The sequence below is a fragment of the Herpailurus yagouaroundi genome, unplaced genomic scaffold, assembly GCF_014898765.1.
Source record: "Herpailurus yagouaroundi ecotype Mexico unplaced genomic scaffold, PumYag 190, whole genome shotgun sequence".
Taxonomy (NCBI): Eukaryota; Metazoa; Chordata; class Mammalia; order Carnivora; family Felidae; genus Herpailurus; species Herpailurus yagouaroundi.
This window is the reverse complement of record NW_024412421.1, coordinates 27,154,761-27,176,716: the sequence shown is the minus strand read 5'-3', so window position 1 is coordinate 27,176,716 and position 21,956 is coordinate 27,154,761. Positions and strand designations below refer to the sequence as shown.

General features: G+C 40.3%; 2 long non-coding RNA genes across 3 annotated transcripts in view; one reads left to right on the top strand and one right to left on the bottom strand.

Moving 5' to 3' along the window:
- Positions 1 to 1,580, top strand: part of LOC121009820 (uncharacterized) — a 6,799-nt gene extending 5,219 nt beyond the window's left edge. Inside the window, exons 4-5 of the long non-coding RNA XR_005780842.1 lie at positions 445 to 484; positions 1,253 to 1,580. This is a non-coding gene — a long non-coding RNA (uncharacterized LOC121009820). The remainder of the gene's footprint in view (positions 1 to 444; positions 485 to 1,252) is intronic.
- The window catches only part of LOC121009819 (uncharacterized), a 63,440-nt gene that overhangs the window by 18,515 nt on the left and 22,969 nt on the right, over positions 1 to 21,956 (bottom strand). For both annotated transcript variants that reach the window (XR_005780840.1, XR_005780841.1), the window contains exons 2-3: positions 1,634 to 1,683; positions 379 to 461 (exon numbers count right to left, since the gene is read on the bottom strand). This is a non-coding gene — a long non-coding RNA (uncharacterized LOC121009819). The remainder of the gene's footprint in view (positions 1 to 378; positions 462 to 1,633; positions 1,684 to 21,956) is intronic.

Genomic DNA, 21,956 nt, shown 5'->3' with positions numbered 1-21,956 from the left:
TTTTTTTTTTTTTTTTTTTTTTTTTTTTTTGACACTGAAGAGTAGCAGACTATGCCACTTTGGTTAAGGATTATTTTGAGCTGAAGGCAACTGAGAAGCAGAGACAAGAAACATATGTAAAGGTGTCTCTTCTCCCTTCTCTACCAGGAAGGACAGATGTGAATCACTGGAGACAACTCTAGACCCCAGTCAGCTCAGAGACGGCACCAGGGGGACTTCATAAACATTACTAGCTAGCCCTTAGCTTCCTCCCTTTCCCTGCCCTAGGAACCCAAAGTCCTTTTCCTTTGTCTTGTCGCTTTACTAAAAAGCTACAGTTCTTTCATTCTGATGCTGTATCAACCCAAGGTCTAGCTACCCCTTTGAGTCCCTGATTACCGAGTATGGGCAGGTGTAGGGGAGACACGTGTTGACAACCTTCTGTTGTTCCCTTGTCTTTTGCAGAGCCCCAGCCAGACAACCTAGGACCACAGAGGAAAAATTGGTAAGTTTCAGTATTTCAGGGGAAGAGAAATACCTTCCTTGTGTATTACAATCTTCTTCTTCCCCTACTCACTTAGAATGCAAATTATTTCCTTCTTGGAGTTCATAAAAATGCCCAGTTGACCTTATTTCCTAGATTCTACAAACCTTATCAGTGGCATGATACTTCATAAATTTAATAACAGTGTGGGATCAAGCCTGATTTTAGGGTCTTAACACTGAAAGGAAGGATGATAAAACTGAAGTAAAGCAAGTTAATGATCTGCAGAGAAAATGGACTTCAAAGGAGCCAGTAGTGTGTGATTTTTTGAACTGAGTAGGATGTGTGTAGGTTTCTCTTGTATTCTTACTCTTAAACTTTATGTATATTATATATAAATATAGCTAACATATTTGTAAAGTATACATTGGATTGTAAATTTAGGTATATATGCATACATACCTACAAATGTGTTTCATATGTATACTTGGTAAAGACATCCATTTGTATTGGCTGATTTCTGGTTTGGATGGAGCATAGGCCAGTCCTCTCCCTTGAGATTACTTTTCTTTAGTCATTTTTCATCATTGTTTATGTAACTCATGGATTGGATTGCTTTTGAAATAGACTTTCTCCGACTTAATTTCATAATATTACTTCTCCAAGATCACATTTACTAGAAACCCTTCTTTATAATTGTGTAAAAGGAAAAATCTCCCTGGATAGGAGCACTTGCCTAGGAAATATCAAGATGAAAACTGTTTGTTGAAAATTATTCTAACCCTCCAGCCTTGTTAAAGAGTCGTAAACTTTGAGTGACCCCACATAGGCGAGGCTGGCATTGGACCTGAGTGAAGACTCTTTCCTGACCAAGGAGCATGAGGATTTGCATTAACTAATCCTGAACAGACCAGTGGAGACCTCCTGCCTGTCCAGAGGGATATTTCTCGAGCCTTAATGGGCTCATCTGCCATGAAATCCCCTTCCTGACTTCCACCCATCTAACACACCTCAGTGGGATTCTTCACAGGTATGTTCTTAAAAGTGGCAAATAAATACAACCAGCTTTAAAAATTTCGTCCTGCCCTGGGTTGATTTTGCAGTACTTTTGAAACCTAGAATCAGGCTATTAATTGAATTTAGGGTAAATAGGTCTGAAAATATACTTACAAGAATGAAGCTGAAGTTCTCTGTAGTCACGGTTTGATCTAGCATTAACTCTGTCAATTAAAAAAATGTCATCAGTGGCTTTTTTTCATCATTTCTTAGAACAGTTGTCCCAGCTCAGATCATTTTAGCAGAACAAAGTCAGAAACTGAATTTTTTACCCTTCTTTTCCCTCCTTTGATTTTCCGTGCTCATGGCTAGCACAGCAGTGGCTTGCAGATGAGGTTTGTGTTTGTTTGTTGTTATAGTTGGAGCTTTTAAAAAAATTCCTTGCCAAAACCTTTGTTTTATCCTCTGCTGCAGAGAGTACATATCATGAATGTATCCAACTGAGCTCAATTATATCAAACAAAACAAACAGAACTTGCGAAGTGCTGCTCTCTGCGCCTGCTTCCCCAAGAAAGGCAATAAATTGGAGTGGTCTTTTCATGGACACCACGTGGCTGTCGTGGGGGCCGTGATACCACATGGGAAGGCAAGGACCGAAGTTACATGGTCCTAACAAATGGGTAATCCGTCCCCAACCTGAATTGGGTGAACACTACACCCATCGGTGTTTCCGTCTCGTTTAATGCCCGTAAGAATGAATTCACTTGAATTCAGTGGCCGTAGGCTCAGAACATTTGCAGTGTGTTTGTGCTGGGCTCTAAGACTGATCAGTTCAGCTTTTTAATGCACTTGCTATTAAAGGACATTAACCCAAGGATACAGAAAGTAGAGGAAGATGCTCAGAATTGCATCACAAATTAAATTATTTTCAAATTTCTTTCCACTCCGAGCTCACATGCTAATTTTATACAGCCATCATCAATGCTTTTATATGGTTATGTTAACCATGTATTTGGTAATGATATTTAGTGGGTACATAATGTTACATCAGGTCGATTAAGCAGTTTTCTTAAACATTCTGTTATTCCTGGTCGTGCAAAGTGAAGCTGTTTTTACTGAAACAAATGACTAAAATTAACCTGTTGTTTAATAGCAGTGCAAATGGATTTTTCTCCATTGCCATTTATTTTAGAACAAATTTCATATAGTGGTCAAACGCTATGTACTTTTCTGATGACTCCTTATGAATTTTCAAATACAGATATTTTTCTCAATGATGTGAGGATCATTTATAAACATCACATCTCTTTTTCCATAAATGAAGTCAGTGGCTATTTCCTAAATATGGCTGTTTTCTTATGCAGTCACAATATATATATGAAAATCAGGATGCCTAACACCGATACACTACTCTCATATATACCACAGGTCATGTTAAGATGTTACCAACCGTCCTAATAATGTCCTTCATAATAATATTTTCCTGGACCAAGTCAAGTCCAGAATCACATTCAGTTGTTGAGTACCTTGATTCGCCTTTCTTATGAAACCGTTTTCAGCCTTTCTTTGGCCTTTCGTGACCTTAAGATTCTTGAAGGACACGGGCCATTTATTTTGCAGAATGGCCTTCAACTTGCATTTGCCTGATGTTTCCTTGTGACTAGATCCAGATCACGCATTCTTAGTAGGAACACCACAGACTTGGTGTTGTGTCTTCCCAGAGCATTATTTGAGAAGACACAGGCTATCAGCTTGTCCATTTGCTGGTGATACTAAGTTGATCATATCATTAGATGGTGTCAACCAGTTTTCTTCCCTATAAAATTACTATTGTTTCTTTTGTGATTAACAAGTAACTGGAGAGAGATGCTTTGAGATTATGTAAATATTCTGTTCATTAAAATTTTATCCATTTTATCCATCTCTTAATAATACTTGCCTGCATCAGTCATGACTGATGGTGGCTTAGTTTTCTGCTCTACATGACCGTTTTCTCTTTCCCAACATTCATTTATTTACATCAGTCTAGACTCATATTTGCTTCTTTAATTCAGTTTTTATGCTCAGATTGTTCCAGATTGTGCCTGCAGGGAACCCCTCCAGACTGTCTCCTGACATGTCCCCATATTAAACACTGATTTACTTTTTGGCACAAGATGTTCTAGGCTTATCTTGAAGTTTCTCTACTTCTCCAAGAATCCTCTATTCCTGTAGTGGGTACTGACATATAGAAATGAAGGTCTGGGGCACCTGGGTGGCTCAGTCAATTAAGTGTCTGACTCTTGATTTCGGCTCAGGTCATGATCTCATGGTTGATGAGTTCAAGCCCTACATTGGGCACTGCACTGACAGTGTGGAGCTTACCTGGGATTCTCTCTCTCTCTCTATCCCACCCCTAAATCCTGCTCACATACTCTCTCAAAAAAAAAAAAATTCAAGGTCTGCATGCTTGGACAGAATAGTGAAAATTTGTGGCATCTGACCCACTCCCTCCCACATGCCCCTAGCTCATTATGGCAAAAGCACTACTCTGTGTGGGGCAACTAGAAATACAGGCTTCCCTCTTCCTGTAGCTCACAGGCTAGGACTCTAGTTCTTTGCCAAAGGAGTAAATCAGTAGCATTTCTAATTTCCTTTAGCTCCTGATGGCAGAAGCAATTTCCCCAGAAGGCATAGCCGAAAGCACCAGGCTCCCTTTTCCCCCGCATAGGATGGGAGCTCCACTCCGGGTTGTAGCAAGCCAAGAATGGCCCGAATTATCTTTGCCTCAGCTTTGTTCTTGAAGTGTAAGTTTCATGCTGGAAGGAGAAGCCAAGCCAACTATGTAACACTAGTCACCCAGCACGTGCTTTTAGAGCAAGATGTCACCACCACAGAAGAAGGGGGCCACTGTCCTTATCCCCAGCTCCTGTACAATGTCCTAGAAGTTCTTACAGAAGCTCCCGTAGGATGCCCCAGAAGGGCAGGCTCTGTAGAAGAGGGACTCTTCTGTTCTACGAGGGGACTTTGGGAAAGAATATGGAGGTGTCCATACTCAAAGACATTGACAAAACAACAGAGATCTTAGTGGAGTGTTTAAGAGGGAGCCCATAGCTCCATGATAATGGTAGCCAACAGCACAGTGGTAGGCCAGTTAGAAGTTGAGCACAATCAAGGAAAGACATAGCCATTAAGAAGCATTCTGGTTTCACATCCAACTTTGAGGGTTGAGAAGTCTCTGCACAGGTGCTAGGCTGAACCCATTCAGGAGAAACTAGAACTCTGTGTGACACAGATGTAAAAATGGTCCCCAAGTCACACATCCGTCAACAAAGGGCAGAAGCCTCACTGTCACTAGAGGATCAAGCACAGGCTCTAACCAAACATTGGGTGATCCATAAGCAACTCAGAAACTGGGCTCCTTAGAAAACTGGGCTCAAAAATACAATCACAACCATACCTGGCGCTCTGGAATAGTGCATGCATGCCCAGGACTGTGCCCTTCCAGAAGTGATTGGGAAGGGATTTCCAAACTCCTAATCCCTGACTGAACATGGGGCAAAGATCTAAACTTGAACTGTAGTAGGGGCCTCTAAGCCAGATGCACAGAAAATGGTAAAGGCTAAAATCTGGTTGGCCAAAAGGGCTTAAGCACAGATGTTGAACAAAATGTGGCTTCTGCTGACCCAGGGGTAATGTGCAGGCAGAATTTGACAAAATCCAGTACTTTTCAGGCTAAAATATAATTTAAAAGTCTGAGCACAGCTATTAGACATCAAAGATGTTAAAAGGACAAAAGTCATGTTTAAAGAATTAAAGGAAGATATGACAATGTCTCAAGAAGACAGAACTTATTAAAGAGAAATAAATGGAAAGTCTGGAGTTGAAAAGTATAACACAACAACTCACTAAAGGAGGGGCACTGGGGTGGCTCAGTGGGTTAAATGTCTGACTCTTGATTTCATCTCAGGTCATGATCTTGTGGTTCATGGGATTGAGCCCTGCATTAAGCTTGGACAGCCGACAGCACAGAGCCTGCTTGAGATAATCTCTCTCCCTCTCTGCCCCTACCCCACTCGCTCTCTTTCAGAATAAACAAACTTACAAAGTCTCACTAGAGGAGGGGCACTTAGTTAAGTGTCCAACTTCGGCTCAGATCATGAACTCACAGTTTGTGAGTTTGAGCCCTACATTGGGCTCTGTGCTGACAGGTCAGAGCCTGAAGCCTGCTTTGGATTCTGGGTCTCCCTCTCTTTCTCTCTCTGCCCCTCCTCTGCCCATTCTCTATCAAAAACAAACATTTTTTAAAAAATTTAAAAAAACCACAACTCACTAGAGGAAAGATAATTTCAAGAAAATGAGAAGCCCAATGCAGGGAGAAAATGTTTGCAAAAGACACATCTGATAAAGGACTGTTATCTGAAATATACAAAGAACTTTTACAACTCAACAATAAGAAAACAACCTGATTAAAAAATAGGACAAAGACAGCAGCAGACATTTCACCAAAGATATGCAGATGTCAAGTCAACATATGAAAAGATGTTCCTCATCACATGTTCCCACATCCCAGGGAAAGGCCAAAAACCTATCAGAATGCGCCAAATACACAACACCGACAACACCAAATGCTGATGAGGATGTGGAGCAACAGGAACTCTTGTTCACTGCTGACGAGCATGAAAAATGGTGTAGACAGTTTGGGAGAGAGTTGGGCAACTTCTTACAAGACTAAACATATTCTTAGAGTATGTTCCAGCAATCCTGCTCCTCGCTGTTTCCTCAAAGGAGTTGAAGACTCTGTCCACACAAGAAGCTGCACACGGATGTTGAAAGCAACACTCTCCATAACCACCAAGATGCCCTTCAGTGGGTGTGGATAAACTGGAGTCCAGCCAGACAATGGAATATTGTTCAGTGCTAAAAAGAAATGCACTATCAAGTCATTGAAAGATAGGGAAGAACCTAAGGGCATACTACTAAGTGAAAGAGATCAATCTACAAAGGCTGTGTACTGGACGATTTCAACTATATGACATTCTAGACAAGACACACCTCTGGAGGCATTAAAAAGATCAGTGGTTTCCAGGATTTGGGGGAAGCAGGGATGAACACACCGAGCATAGAGGAGTTTTGGGTCAGTGAAAATATTCTAAATGACATTATAACAATGGATACATGTCACTGTACATTTTTCCAAATCCAGAGAGTGTACAACACCAAGAGGGAACTCTAACTTCAACTATGGACTTCAGGTGGTTGTAGTGTGTCACTGTAGGTTCATCAGTTGTCATAAACTTACGGCTCTGGTGGGAGACGCTGATAATGGGGAGGCTGTGTGTGTATAGGAGCAGGTATATGGGAAATGGCTGTACCTTACTCTCATTTTGTTGTGAACCTAAAACTGCTCTAGAAGACATCTCAATTTTGAGCTAGAGGACCTATTCAGGAAAATTAGACAACAGAAAGTTACAAAATTCATACAGATTGTAAGAAAGAAAGATAGCTCTATTCAAAGATGGCATGATCTTTTATGTATAAAGTTCTAAGGAATCACTAAAAACACTTTTAAACAAACTAATTCAACAAGGTAATGGGACACTAGAATATTTTAAAAATCAATTTTAACTTCTATACACCAGCAATGAACAAGCCAAAATGAAATTATTAAAAAACAAAACTACATGCACCCAGGGTACTTTAGAAGATTGCAATATCCAACATGAGAAACCCCTAGGCCTAAGATATAGCAAAATATTTGCTTAAGTATGGATTTTGTTATTAAGATGATGCAAATATCTCTGAAAAGGCAGCATCTCCTATTATAAGAAAGTCTGGGTAATTACTAGATGAAATCAATTTGTTGCCAGAAGGAATCACACCAGTTTGGAAGGGAAAAATTAACAAATATTTACACAAAGAACGACAAGTTGTTTAGGAGTAAGAAGACCCAATAAATTAAGCATGCAAAAAATCATTGGAGGTTTCTTTAGAATCTACTCAATCAGAGAAACTTTGTTAAAAGAATATGCTGTAGCTATGACCACACTACTTTGCGACCTACAGGAAATAACTAAAAAGCATGACCTTATCAAAGGAACTTGTCAAAAGATACATTGGATCGTACACACGTTCTGTCTCTCAATCTAAAAAAAAAAATCTACCAGGTGTCTTTTTAATGCACTTAGAAGTTCTAACAATGGAGAGAAACTATACCCTTGATTTGATCCTTGCCATATAAGCTCTATCATCCTTTCTTGAACAAAAACCTTGTGAATTTTATCTTTTACCTCTTGATGATAAAAAGCACTTTCCTCTTTCAGCTCTACATGTCCGTACTGGGCTCTACGCTCTTTTACTTCCCAAATTATTTCAGACCACACTCAATTTCATCAAAAATTTCATCAAAGAATTGACGAACGGCCATTAGTATAGTCTTCTTAGATATCAGTTTGCCCCTTAACTATCGTTGCTGTTGATGTCACATGTTAGTTTCCATGAAGGTAGCTCCTCCTACTCAGAATAGGCCAGGTGTGCAAAGAAAGAACCCCAAATCACAGCGGCTTAGTTATATTTTTCCCCAATCCAAGCAGCAGGTGACTCTGCACATTGATCATCAGGGACACAAGGCCACTTGGGGCCACCATATTTTTAACTATTAGCAAAGGGAAAAAAGCCTGTGGAGGGTTTCAAACTAACATGAAATTCTCTGTACCAGAAGCACAGGTCACTTCTGCTTCCCTGGTCTCACAAGTCACGTGATGCCAGTCAGTCTCATGGGTTTTTGGAAATGCGATCCTTACATGTGAGAACCAGTGTGAATGGGGGGATTTATACCTTTGTGGGGGGGTTATTTATCCCCGTAAAAAGTCCTCAGGATTTCAGAAGTAATGGTTAAATTGGAAAACCATTCTTTTTGTACAAAAACAGAGCATCAGGCAAAAGTATGTGCAGAGGTACACGGCACAAGAAAATGTTATATTAACATGCTGGAAGTGGAGGGAAACTTAAGTGACACAGTACGGTGGAAAAATATATTTCACTTTCAGTCTAAATATACTATTTTTCCTGATCCCTCTGCTGTAGCCATCACAATATAATAATACCTATGCCATTTAGCAAAATTCCCTCTCACCTATCAGGATTAATCATAGCACTTTCTTTTAATGGAAATACTTGCTCAAGTTTGCAATGCCTGCCACACAGAAAATTAGCAAATAACATACTTAAAAGGGATTTTACTTTTTTTTAAGTTTATGTATATTTACTTGGAAAGAGAGAGTAGGTAAGAGGCAGGCAGAGAGGAAGAGAGAGAATCCCAAGCAGGCTCTGTGAGATCGTGACCTGAGCTGAATCCAAGAGCCGGGTGCTTAACCGACCGAACCACCCAGGCGCCCCCTATTGGGGATTTCCAAGTCATTTAGTAGTATAGCCGTAAATATTAGTGCTTTTATTAACTTAGCCCCAGACTGCATAAAGCAAAAATTAGCAGAACTGTAAGTGACTCAACTACCAAGTGGTAATGCCGGGGTTCAAAATCAGCCCGGCATTGGCATCACCACCTTTGGCGAGATGCACTATTTCCTTTGATGGATGAATGTGAAAATTAATAATGATTCATTCATCAAAATCAAAATATAAAACACCAAAGACTTCCATTCGTAATAGCAAAACATGCTGTGAGGTGACTATAAACAGTCTTAAAATAGAACCTTTTAAAGGACCATGGTGTTAATAGATGAGAGACAAAAATAAGAGAACGCTGACCTCAGAGTCATACCCAGGTGTGTGTGGAGACCTGGTTTCTAAAAGAGACATTATTACCAGTCACTAGAAATGATGGTTCTCTTATTAAATGCTAATGGGAAAAGTTAACATCCATAGGGAAAAATATATATTCCTTGTTCATACTACATGCCAGAGTCCAGCCCAAATATTCTAACCACCTCAACGAGTAAAGCTCATCTAAAATGTCTAGAAAATATATAGATAATTATCCTTAGGATATTAAAGTAAAGAAGATTTTCTTAAAGCAGCACAATCATAAAGGAAATCCTGCGACAATAAAATAAGTATAAACAGATTCAAAATGTAAGACACAGACAAGGAGTGTCTTTATAGCTTATGCAAGCAGCCAGTATAAAGAAATCCTAAAAATCAGTAATGCACAAAATATGTATGAGCAATTCACCTGAAAAGCAATAAACACGTAGCCAGAAAATGTTCAACCTCACTGGTAATCGGGAAAAATGCAAATTGAAGCCAATATTTCAGTCTTTTACAGGAGAAACTGTAGTATATTTTGAGGAAATTGATCTTAGGAGAGAATCAACAGATTGTATTATTAATGGCTAATATGACGAGGAGAGAGAAATTCATATTTTGCTTTGATATTATTTGTAGGCTCTTTTTTTTTTTTTTTTTGGCTTCCTTCAGTACATCAATTTTTACTATAAATAGTTCAGGGACAGACAGCAGAGGGGATATAATCAAAGCATGCCAGGAAATAATGTGTGGCGCAGTCTTGAAGGAATTTAGAGGCTTTTGCAGCATCATTGAGTTGACAGCCGTGCCGAAAACATACACCTACACAAGAAATGTAGCCTGAAGTAAAGACGCTCTTGGCATATCATTTAACAGGGTGCTAATTGGATGAACAACAACAAGAAACAGGCCAAGAAGATACTTTGGGAGATTTTTTTAAATGCTGAGCGGATGGAATAAAATGCTAAATATTCTCATTTGAACTCAAGATGTTTGGTTATACACTGCTACGTAACCTACCACCCCCACATAGGGGGGTTTAACCCAGTACTTTATCACTTGTCATAGTCATGTGCATTGATCGGGCTCAACGAGACAGTTCACCCTTGGGGCCTCACAGACAGTTGCCATCAAATGGTCGTTGGAACCGGAAGCTCACGTGTCCGGTATCTCAGCTGAGGACGAGGGGAACATCTGGGGAGTGGCCAAGAACCCTTACACGGCCTGGTTTTCCCCAGAGCCAGAATAAGAAGGAATCTTCCAGCTTCTTGTCACCAGCCTCCCAAATCCCAGAACATCAACTCCGTTGTGTTTGAGTGGTCAAGCCAGTCACTTAGGACAGCCCAGATGCCAGAGGGCTGGACACGGGACCAACTGTATGCCTTCTATTGTACAAAGCAAGCGGTATGTGGAAACAGGAGGAAAGTAATGGCAGGTAGCTATCTTTGGAGACTAACCACCACCCGAGATAACTTCCCTATCTCTTCACTCCTCCGAGTTGATTACTCAAATCATTCCATGTGCTGGCGCTATATGTGAATGGAGGAGTTCTTCAAGCTCTTATCCCCAGGGATGCACGGGCACAAGCCAGCACCAACAGAAGTCTGAGTCATGAGTGCCACCATGAGAAAGGGATGTTATACCCTCCCTTCCTAAAGTAACTCTTCCTCTGGCAGGTTAGTCACCTGGCTTATTCAGGGGATTGTCTGTATCACTGAATGCCAATTAAATCAAGTCTCGGGGGGCGCCTGGGTGGCTCAGTTGGTTAAGCTTCCAACACTTGATCTGGGCTCGGGTCATGATCTCATGGTTTGTGAGTTTGAGCTCCACATTGGGCTCTGTGCTGACAGCAGGGAGACTCCTTAGGATCCTCTTTCTCCCTCTCTCTCTGTCCCCTCCCCCACTCACTCACTCACACACACTCTCTCTCTCTCAAAATAACCATTAAAATTTTTTTTTAAAAAATGGGGCGCCTGGGTGGCGCAGTCGGTTAAGCGTCCGACTTCAGCCAGGTCACGATCTCGCGGTCCGTGAATTCGAGCCCCGCGTCGGGCTCTGGGCTGATGGCTCAGAGCCTGGAGCCTGCTTCCGATTCTGTGTCTCCCTCTCTCTCTGCCCCTCCCCCGTTCATGCTCTGTCTCTCTCTGTCCCAAAAATAAATAAACGTTGGAAAAAAAAAATTTTTTTTTTAATTTTTTAAAATTAAGTCTAAGAAATCACATTGATTAAATGATCTTCTAAAAATAGTTCATGTCTGAAAAAATTTCTTCCTTGATGTGATTTCACCCATGTATCCTTAGCTTTATTTTTTAAACATTTATTCATTTTTGAGAGTGAGACAGAGCGTGAGTGGGGGAGGGGCTGAGAGTAGGAGACACAGAATCCGAAGCAGGATCCAGGCTCTGAGCTGTCAGCACAGAGGCCAACACAGGGCTCAAACTCACAGACCGCGAGATCATGACCTGGGCCAAAGTCAGACGCTTAACCAACTGAGCCACCCAGGTACCCCCCGCCCCCACCCCGCCGCTGCCCTGTCCTTTACTTTCTTTAAAAGTGAGATAAAACATCAGTTTATTTCACTGAAAAGCAGTTAATAGGTCAGAGTAATATTTCCTTCTGATATTCCTTTTCTTTTTCACATTGTTTTCCAAGTGAGTAGCTATCGTATGTCCAGCTAATAGCATGTGGTATGAACTCCCATTATCAATCATTCATTTTTAACTCACTTTTGGAGATATGGCATAATTTCTCATTTATTCCAAACACAACAAGTTCTTCCTCAAAATCCATGTCAGAATTTTCGTTTGTATAGAAACTATTTTATAATTCGTCACTAGAAATGTTTTCTTTATTAAGTGCAGAGTTCAGTATTATTAACTATAGGCATGCTGATCTCTAGGACTTACTCCTAGGACTGAAATTTTATGCCTTTTGAAGAGCAACTCCCCATTTCTTCCCCCCACCCCCACCCCCGGCTCCTGGCAACCACCATTCTAGGGTTTTTATGCACTTGACTTTCAGATGCCTCCTGTAATATTACAGTATTTGTCCTTCTGTGTCTGGCCTATTTCACTTAGCATCATGTTTTCCGGGTTCATTCGTGTTGTTGCTTATGGCAGGACTCCCTCCTTTTTAAGGCTGAATATTATTCCATTGTATGTATTCACCACATTTTCTTTATCCATTCATCGGCTGATGGGTACTTAGGTTGTATATCTTGGATACTGTGAGTAATGCTATAGTTAAATGGGTGTGGAAGTATTTCTTCAAGACCTAATTTTTTAAATGTTTGTTTTGAGAGAGAGAATGTGGGAAGGGGCAGAGAGAGAGAGAGAGAGAGAGAGAATCCCAGTCAGGATCCACACCAGCAGCATGGAGTCCAGTGAGGGGCTAGAACTCAAGAACCATGAGATCATGACCTGAGCCGAAACCAAGAGTCGGACACTCGACTGGCTGAGTTACCAGGGTGCCCCAAGATCTGATTTTAAGTGTTTTGGATAAACAATCAGAAGTGGTGTTGCTGGATCATATGGTAGTTCGGTTTTTAATTTCTGAGGCACTTCCATACTGTCTGCATTCTACAATGGCAGGACTATTTCTCATTCCGATCAGTAATGCACAAGGGTTCCCTTTTCTCCACATCCTCACCAACATTCATTTTCTTTTTTTGTTAATAGCCATCCACCTGGAGTGAGGTGATATCACATTGTGGTTTTGATTTGGATTTTCCTGACGACGAGTGAGGTTGAGCATCTTTTCCAGGTGTCTGTTGGCCATCGGTATCTGTGCTTTGGAGAAACATCTGTTCAAATCTTTGGTCCATTTTTTAATTGGGTTATTTAGGATTTATTTATTTATTTTGCTATTGACTAGTACAAGTGCTTTGTATGTTTTAGAGCTTAACCCCTGTCGGATATAGTATTGGCCAGTATTTTCTCCCATTCTGTGGATTGTTTTTTCATAGATGATTGCTGTGCAGAAGCTTTCTAGTTTGATGTAGTCCCACTAGTTTATTGGTCCTTTAGTTGCTTGTGTTTTTGGTGTCCTGTCCAAGAAACCATTGCCAACACCAAGGTCATGTAGCTTTTCCCCTGTTTTCTTGTAGGAGTCTCATAGTTTCAGGTCTTTGTTTGAATCTTTAATCTGCTTTAAGCTGATTTTCCTATATAGTATAAAAGAAGGCTCAAATATTTCATTATTTTCCATATGGATGTCCAGTTTTCTTAGCACCATTTGTCAAAGAAACATCGGGAAAGAAGTCATTCTTGTTTTATTTTAAATCATAATTTCAGTTTCACGTCTTTTTGCTCTCAAAAGCTTTCTTTTTCTCATGAAATTCAGGGATTACATTAAAAGGTTAGCCACACAATTTAGCTTTTAAACATCTCAGTCTTGCAGCTTGGACTTCTGATATTGGGAAATTCTGAGCTCAAAATACGTTTCTTTTTTGCTTAATTTCTTTTTGCTGTCAGTCAAGGATCTCTTTTCTACATTATAAAAGACTGTTCTTTACTGAGAATTGTTGATATTTAGCTCTATTCTCTAATCCTTCCCTCTTTTATCTAAAGCTCTGTATCCCAAAGACGAGCATACTATCCCAAATGTCAAAGCTGTAGGACAATTTGCCGTGAATCCTGGCATGAAGGACAACCCAGATGATCTCATCAGTCTCTCTGTGTGTTTGTACAATTAAAGCTATTTTGCAAAAACTAATTAATGAACTGAAAAATCTTATTTCTTGATCTTTCAGCTATATTTCGCCAAATATCATCTGAACGATTGTCTCTCATCTCAGTGTCAAACTCTTTTCCAAAATGGTTGTGTGAATAAAACACTCCCCTAAGCAGTGGACAAGAGCTTCTGTTTTCTCCCACCCATACAAACACTAGATTTTGCCCAGTTTTTGAAAATACAATTCTAGTATTACCTGTGATGAAGAGAAATTCTTGATTCAAATGTAATTGAACTTACTAATGATTTGCACTCTTTAATTACTGGAATAAATCTGTATTTTAGGGTAGGAAGAAACAAATATCTAAAGTATCAAGAATTTTGCAGTGTTGATTTTCCAAGTGTTTTTACAATTTCATACACTCTGGGGGCACCTGGGTGGCTCAGTAGGTTAAGCATCGGACTCGGGCTCAGGTCATGATCTCACAGGTTCGTGAGTTCGAGCCCTGTGTCAGGCTCTGTGCTGACAGCTCAGAGCCTGGAGCCTGCTTCAGATTCTGTGTCTCCATCTATCTTTCCCCCTCCCATGCTCGCACTCTGTCAATCTCTCTAAAAAATAAACATAAAAAAATAAAAAGTACAATTTCGTACACTCCGAAGAAATGCATATATACGTATGTATGTACATGTAGAGCATATTACTATATTCGTTATCCCTAACGCTATACAAAGTCTCAAACCTACAGATCATGCCAATAACTCCAGCCACTTGACTGCCGATGTCCCCCACTTGAGAAAAGGCAAACCATAGGTCAATCCACGTATATATATGACCTCTCTTCAAAAGTGCAAAGGTAATTCCACAGCATCATGGGGAAAAAAATAATTTACCTTTGCATTATCGTACTTCCAAGGGTTTGGTTTGTGTCGGGTTTTTTTTCCAAAAGACAGTGTAGCAGCTCTACTTAAAACATTTTGCATTTCAGGACTGTCTCCCTCTGAAGCGTAATGGGAGTTGTCACAGAAACAACCCTAAGTACAAGAAAATATTTATTTTGAAAATCTGCTCTAGTTTTTCCTGGTTGTTGAGGAGATGAGTCCTCTTTTTAGGAGCAAGTTCTCTATTTTGTGAGTATGTAGAGGATTATTGACCTTCTAAGTTTTTCACTCCCAGGAGTCATGGTTTCAGGCATCATGAGGCTTCATTTAAGTCAGTGTCCTACATCCTAAACATTGCTAAGACTGTGCTGTCTCCTCACAGGATTGATTTTAGAAATTGTGTGATGGAATAGAACAGGCTATTGTTTGTGTTTGAGGGGGAAACACACCCATGATATTTCCCAAGGCAAGTAATTATCTTCAATAATATTTATCCTTGGTGTATCCAGAGTTAACAGAAAAGCACAGGAGAAGGGAGACGTGTAAATACCGTATTTGTTTTTCTCTGTCTCAAAGTTTACCTGTTCTTCTAATGAAATGATGCTTTGTTTGACTTTATTTAAAATAGCAACCTCTTCATATTCCTCTTTATAATTTTGTCTCTATGACCACCTCATAACTATTTTAACAGTTGTGCCCAGTGCTGGAAAATACAGATCTTAAATATAGGGATATATTTTAAATGTGTGTATTTATTTATATTTAATATATAATATAGGTTTCTAAAACTAAATCCATAGTTCTATTCTAAATGTACATATTTTAAAAAGCATTGGACACAATTTATTTTCTCATATACTTTTTTCTGATGTTTTAAAACTTAGTTATCCTAGTTTCTTCAAAAAATAGGTTTATGGCAGGGTGCCTGGGTGGTTCAGTCAGTTAAGTGTTGGACTTGGGCTCAGGTCATGATCTCACGGTTCGTGGGTTCAAGCCCTCTGTCGGAGTCTGTGCTGACAGCTCAGAGCCTAGAGCCTGCTTCGGATTCTCTGTCTCCCTCTCTCTCTGCCCCTCCCCTGCTCGCTCTCGTTCTCGCTCTCTCTCTGTCTCGCTCTCTGCCTTTCTCACTCTCAAAAATAAATAAAACTATAAAAATTTCAAAAACTAGGTTTATGGCAACTTTCAAAATCTAGAGACTATAATGAAATCAAAATAATAAAACACTTAAATGGGGAAACTCACGTAAAGGTAAAACAAAGATACATAAAACAAGATGAAATCTGGTTCGCATAAAGTTGCTAGAAGGGACAGTTGAATTGACTTCCTTTTCTCCATCAATCAGTCTAGTGAGGGGAGCACATTTACCCAACTGCTTGGCTACGTCCTAAAAATGCTATTAAAGTCAGTGCTCGAAGAAAACACAATTATCCTCACTTCTGCTGAGAAAACCTTTCCCCATTAGTATCAGAGACCCTGTGTAAAGCACAGATTGTTTTCAACATTTTTTACTAAATCACATAGGTTTCACCTTATATGTTAAAACATCCCTCAAAATTATAATGACAGTGATGGAAAACTATAGTTGAGGAAAAGTGCCCCATGATGGTGTCATTAGGCTGGGTTCTTGGTTCAATCCTCCTCTGGATCAATATAAGGATAGAGTTTAGAGCACCCAGAGAAATGGACAGATTAAAACAGTTCAGGTCTCAACTACAATCTTTGTAAATTTCAAGGACCCAAGTTGTATTTATGGATAATGACTGGGGTGCAGGTGTTCTATTTTACCCTTTCTAAGTATACCAGCTAGCCACAGTGGAATTTCATTCTTTGTCAGAAGATGTTGATAAAGCCACGGGCCATGTATAAATTAGCCTCCTACCTACCCATGGAAGACTGGTGGGCAGAGCCTCGTGGTGTTCAACACACATGTGTGCGTGCGCCCCACCCGCACCCCCCGCCGTAGACTCAAACCTCAGAACTCTGTCATAAATATAGCCTGGGAAAAGTTTAGAGCAGATATAAAAAGACCGTGAATCTCTGATTAAGGACCCAAACAATAACAAAGTCTGAAAATAAATATCCTAGTATAACCAAGATTAATGTATGAAAAGTATATCCTATCCTAGGCCTGTAGCTCTTGGACTTCTGGATTTTAAAAATTCCTTACAAAGTGCACACACACACACACACACACACACATTACATGCATGCTCATGTGCATATAAGCATAATATCCACATACTCCCACTACCTTTTATTGCAAATCAAAGCCAGAGAAGCTAAGCATGCCAACATGGGTGCGTGCACACACACACCCCTCTTACTCTGCCTCCCACTGTCATTTAAAAATATGAAGGTTATTTTAACGAGTCCAAAAGGTCAACTTACTACCAGAGGATGTCGGCCTTAAGAAAGAATTTTGATTTGTTAAATTTTCTTTTTTTTTCTTTTCTAAGATTAAGTTCACTTAGTCATAGACTAACGCAAGCATTAAGCAAGTTCTGTCTAGGAAACTGAATGAGTGCCTTTGCTGGATGGGGTTCAGTTAGTTAGTTTCAAGCTCTAGCCATGAAACAGATCCCATGTGAAACACAAAGCACAGTCTGATAAACAATGCACAGGTAATCCCACAAACAATGGTGAAATTTCACTTCTATCAAGTTCTGTGAATGAGAAGTTCCTAGTGCAATGACAGTTCTTAACAATGATTTGTCTACTTGGCCACCTCCCACAGCCTTACCAGTGAACAGCACAATGGCAGGGAGGCGTCCTGCTGTTTCTGCCATGGCTATTTGATCCCAATTAGACAGATGTAGCTTCAGTGATCCGACATATTTCTTGAGGATCTACTATTTTCCTGGGACTTTTTCAGGGGTTCCAAAGAATTTGATATTCAATGATCGATTAGCAAATGGCGTATTTATTATTTGGCCCAGTCTTCCCTAACCCCTAGGCTGTGAATTTTGGTTGCTCGTTAAAACATCTTAGAGAACACTCTAGTTACATCCAACAGAAATGACATGACATGGCTTCGTCAGAAAAGAGAGAGTTGCTAGGTTACCCTTATATTCTTTAAAATGACCCTAGCTCTATTACATCTAGCAGAAAACCCTCAAAATTGTTATTGTACTTCCTATTTAGCTTTGATGTCAGTTTACCTATATTCTTACCATATTCTGAACTTATTTTGCTAATACTTATCAGGATGCAGGAAGAAATAAGAGGGGAGATAGGATTCCCATGCTAACTTGACATTCTCCCCAAAATTTTACAAAGGAATATAAAGAAAAATATTCATATTTAAAGTTACAGTCAGGGCCAATTTTAATACCTTTAAATTTTAAAAGTTCAAGGAACTTCATGAAAGTTTGGATATAGACACATCCATCGTTGAGAGGTGAATTTAATGGTCTCTTTCTCTATATACTTAATAATGAGGATGGTAAGTTGAAAAATTGATGTTTTTGCTTCTGTTGACTTATGCATTTTCTAAGAGACTACCATTGTGTTAGCCCTTATAAAACTGATAAAAAATTAAATGTACAAGTATACAGTATGCCAAAATATAGTTATGTTTTTCCCAGATATCTTTGTCTCTTGGACATACATTTTTTAAGTTCACTTTAGGGATATTGTTTTGCTCACTTCCGGAAACAAATGGACATTTTTCTGGCCTAAATTGATCACCTGCTGCTCACAATGCAACATCTGGTATTTTTCAGTTGCCAAGGCAATGGAATCTGTGCTTTTAATTACAAACCTTACGTTATTTCACTGGGCACAAGTTCCCATTAGGATTCGGTTTAAACTGTACTTATACCCAAGACTGTTCCTTCCTTCCCTCTTGGTTTTTTCACATACATTACCACTGTGAAACGCCATTCCCTGTTTTTGTTATAGTAGGTCCTCTCTCCAGACTCCCAGCCTAAAGCCATTCCTGGGAAGATCCTGCTACACTTTGGTCCCTACCAAAGGTTTGGAAGGATTAATGGCAAAGCCAGATCATATTTGATGGCTTAATTATTTGGGACCAACTTCAGTAATAGTCTCTACCCTTTGTGTTCTTTTTTTTTTTTTAAGTTTGTTTATTTTGGGGATGGGAGTGATGGGGAAAGAGAAAGAATCCCCAGCAGGCTTCACACTGCCAGCATGGAGCCCAATGCAGGGCTCAGTCTCAAGAACTGAGAGATCATGACCTGAGCTGAAACCAAGAGTCGGATGCTTAACTGACTGAGCCACCCAGGTGCCCTTTCACTCTTTGTGTTCTTGCACAATCTCTCTTAACTATTTCCTTCTTGACCTGTGAGGCAGCTCCCTTTTCTTCTTGACCTATGAAGCAGTTTTATTTTTCATACTATTTACCTCAAGTCATGATCTGCTCAGTGAATGAGCTCATCTTCAAAGCTGAATGGAAAGTAACCATACAATGAGCAGAAGGAAAAAGTCAGAAAGCATGCACTTTACCTTTATACTTTTAAGACCGTGCCTCTATTATTTATTGGTTTTAATGGCCAAACAAACACACATTTATTCTCTTATAACTCGGGAATTTGAGCAGAGCTCAAGTGGGTCCTCTGCTTTAGGCTTTCTCCCAAACTTGGCAACCCCATTGTCAGCCAGGGTTGTGGTCTCATCTGAAGTCTTGACTGCGAAAGAATTGGCCTCTGAGCTCATTTTTTTGGTCACTGGCGGGATTGTTTCCCTTGGGCTGTTGGGTTGAAGGTCTCAGTTCCTAGATGGCTGCGAGCTAGAAGTTGCCCTTGGCCTGTGGGCCTCCCCAACATGGCAACTTACTTCCAGAGTAAGCAAGCATTACTAATAAGATGAAAGTTAACGTTATTATGTAACTTAATCACAGAAGGGATGACCCCCTCACCTTTGCTATATTCTTTTGGCTAGAAACAAATTTCTAGGCCAGCCCACACACAGAGGGAGGGGACTACAAAGACTTGGACTCAGAAGCAGGGACCATCAGGGGTCACCTTCGAAGCTACCTATTGCAGCATCAACATAGAAAGATAAATGTTGAAGATTTCCCTGTCTACCATTAGGTTATGTCCATGGGCAAATTGTGGTTCTCACACAGAATAACATCTGTTTCTATAGAGGCAGCAAGCACAGTCTGGACCTTACTCAAAACCACAAGCTTTTTTCTGTTTGGGCAGCATTTGAGAGCTAGCTGCTGGCAGGCCAGTCTTCCTAAATTGACCTGGCTGAGGCAAGAATTAGATTTCAGGGAGAATCTTTCCACATAATGGCCTTTTAGCTATTATGTGAAAGGGTAACCATGGGCCTGTAATTTATTCCTCCCTCCTCGGGGATCCCTGAAGAAGTTTGACCCTGACCAGAATTCTTTGCAAGTATCGACGGATCGAATATGCTAGCTAAAAGATAAATGAGGGTCCTGAAAGGGTTTGCTATGCGCTGATTACTAATTTAGAAATGATTTTAGCATTACATCCTGGTCCGTCTAAATTGTTTGTGTTGAATTATCTTGCAAGTCACAGGCTGAAGCCCTGCTGAAGCATGGAGGCCACACACAGAGCCAGAACGAGGCCAGGTGCCTAGTGAGACTCTGGAACTCATCAGCGTCCCTGGCTAGCTTGTCATATATTCTTGACAAGTTCCAAAGCCAAGATATGCCTGGCGTGGGAAGAGACACTCGGAAACCTGTATCTGCAGGTTTGGAGCCTCCCAGAGACTATACATGTTATAGCTCTGGTCTCATACCCATCGATAACTATGCATCAGGCTGGTGCTGGGCAAAATGAAACCAACTTTCAGAAGCAGTAGGAATGATAAAGGTAAATGCAACTTTAGAGGAGCTAAATGACCATTGGAGCAACTCATCTCCGTAACAGCTTTGAGATCTAATTGGCACACAGCAAACCACGCACATTCAGACTTTTGGCCCACATATACACTTGGGAAACCATCACCACAAGCAAGAAAATGGATACGTCTTGTTTCGTACTGCTGACCCAAACCATGATAGATACTGTGGTGTGAGGTGCTCCCCAAATTTGGGCCCCTCATGTAATATTGCAATCTACAGGTCAAGAAAAGACTCAAAGACAGCAAAGCTCAGGTACTATACAGGGGACCCAGTGGTGGTCAAGATGCCCACGTGCCTCAAAAGAAAGTTTAGACTAAGGGGAAAATTATAAAGAAAGAAGAAAAAAGTAATAATGGGTGTAGTATGCTGGATGGAGTTGCTTATTTCTGTTGAAAAGGCAGGATGATATGGGGCACCTGGGTGGCTCAGCCGGTTGGGCGTCCGACTTCACCTCAGGTCATGATCTCATGGTTCATGAGTTCGAGCCCCAGGTCAGGCTCTCTGCTCACAGCTTGGAGCCTGGAGCCTATTTCAGATTCTGTGTCTCCCTCTCCATTCCTCCCCTGCTCACACACTCTCTCTCTCTCTCAAAAATAAATAAAGATTTAAAAAAAAATTTTTTTTAAAGGCAGGATGATAAAGGAAGCAATGGCAAAGATCCTCAGTAGGGTGTTGGTGGCAAAATATTGTGGCCTGAAAGATGCAAAACCAACTTTAGCTCTGCCTATGACACCCACAAACCTTCACAGCACATTCACATTCACTGCATATCACCTAATATGGATAAGCATAAATCCAATTATACAAATCCATGATTTGGAATGGAAAATACATAAAGAAGGACAGAATTTATTCCCTAGTTAAAACGATAACATTTTTAAAGCAAACTGAGGGTTTGGGATTTGCTCACCCAACTCTCAGGAGGGCAATTGAAGGAACTAGAAATTATGTGGGTGGAGTGGCCTCTGGGAAATAACTAAAATATTTAGAATGATTGCCCTTGAGACCCAGTGTATCATAATCCCCATGGGGGGGGGGGGGGTGGATGGGACACCCAAGAGGACTTTAAGGTGAAACTATCAACATGCCATGATAGATAATACCTGATAAAGGTTAAACTCTAATTTGGAAAACTTGATGAGAGAAGGTTTTCGCTGGTTGCATCACCTTTATTAAAATGCATAATTGGGATGGGTGCCATGTGTACATGGAGGATGATGTCTCTCCCATTATTAAATTGTCTTCCATGTCTGCCTTCAGCCTGGTCTCAACTGAAATACTAAATGAGAATCTTTGCAATTCCCAAGCCCTCCTCTGTAGAAAATATTAAACAATATAGAATTCCAGGAGTGCAAGAGGAGATTAATG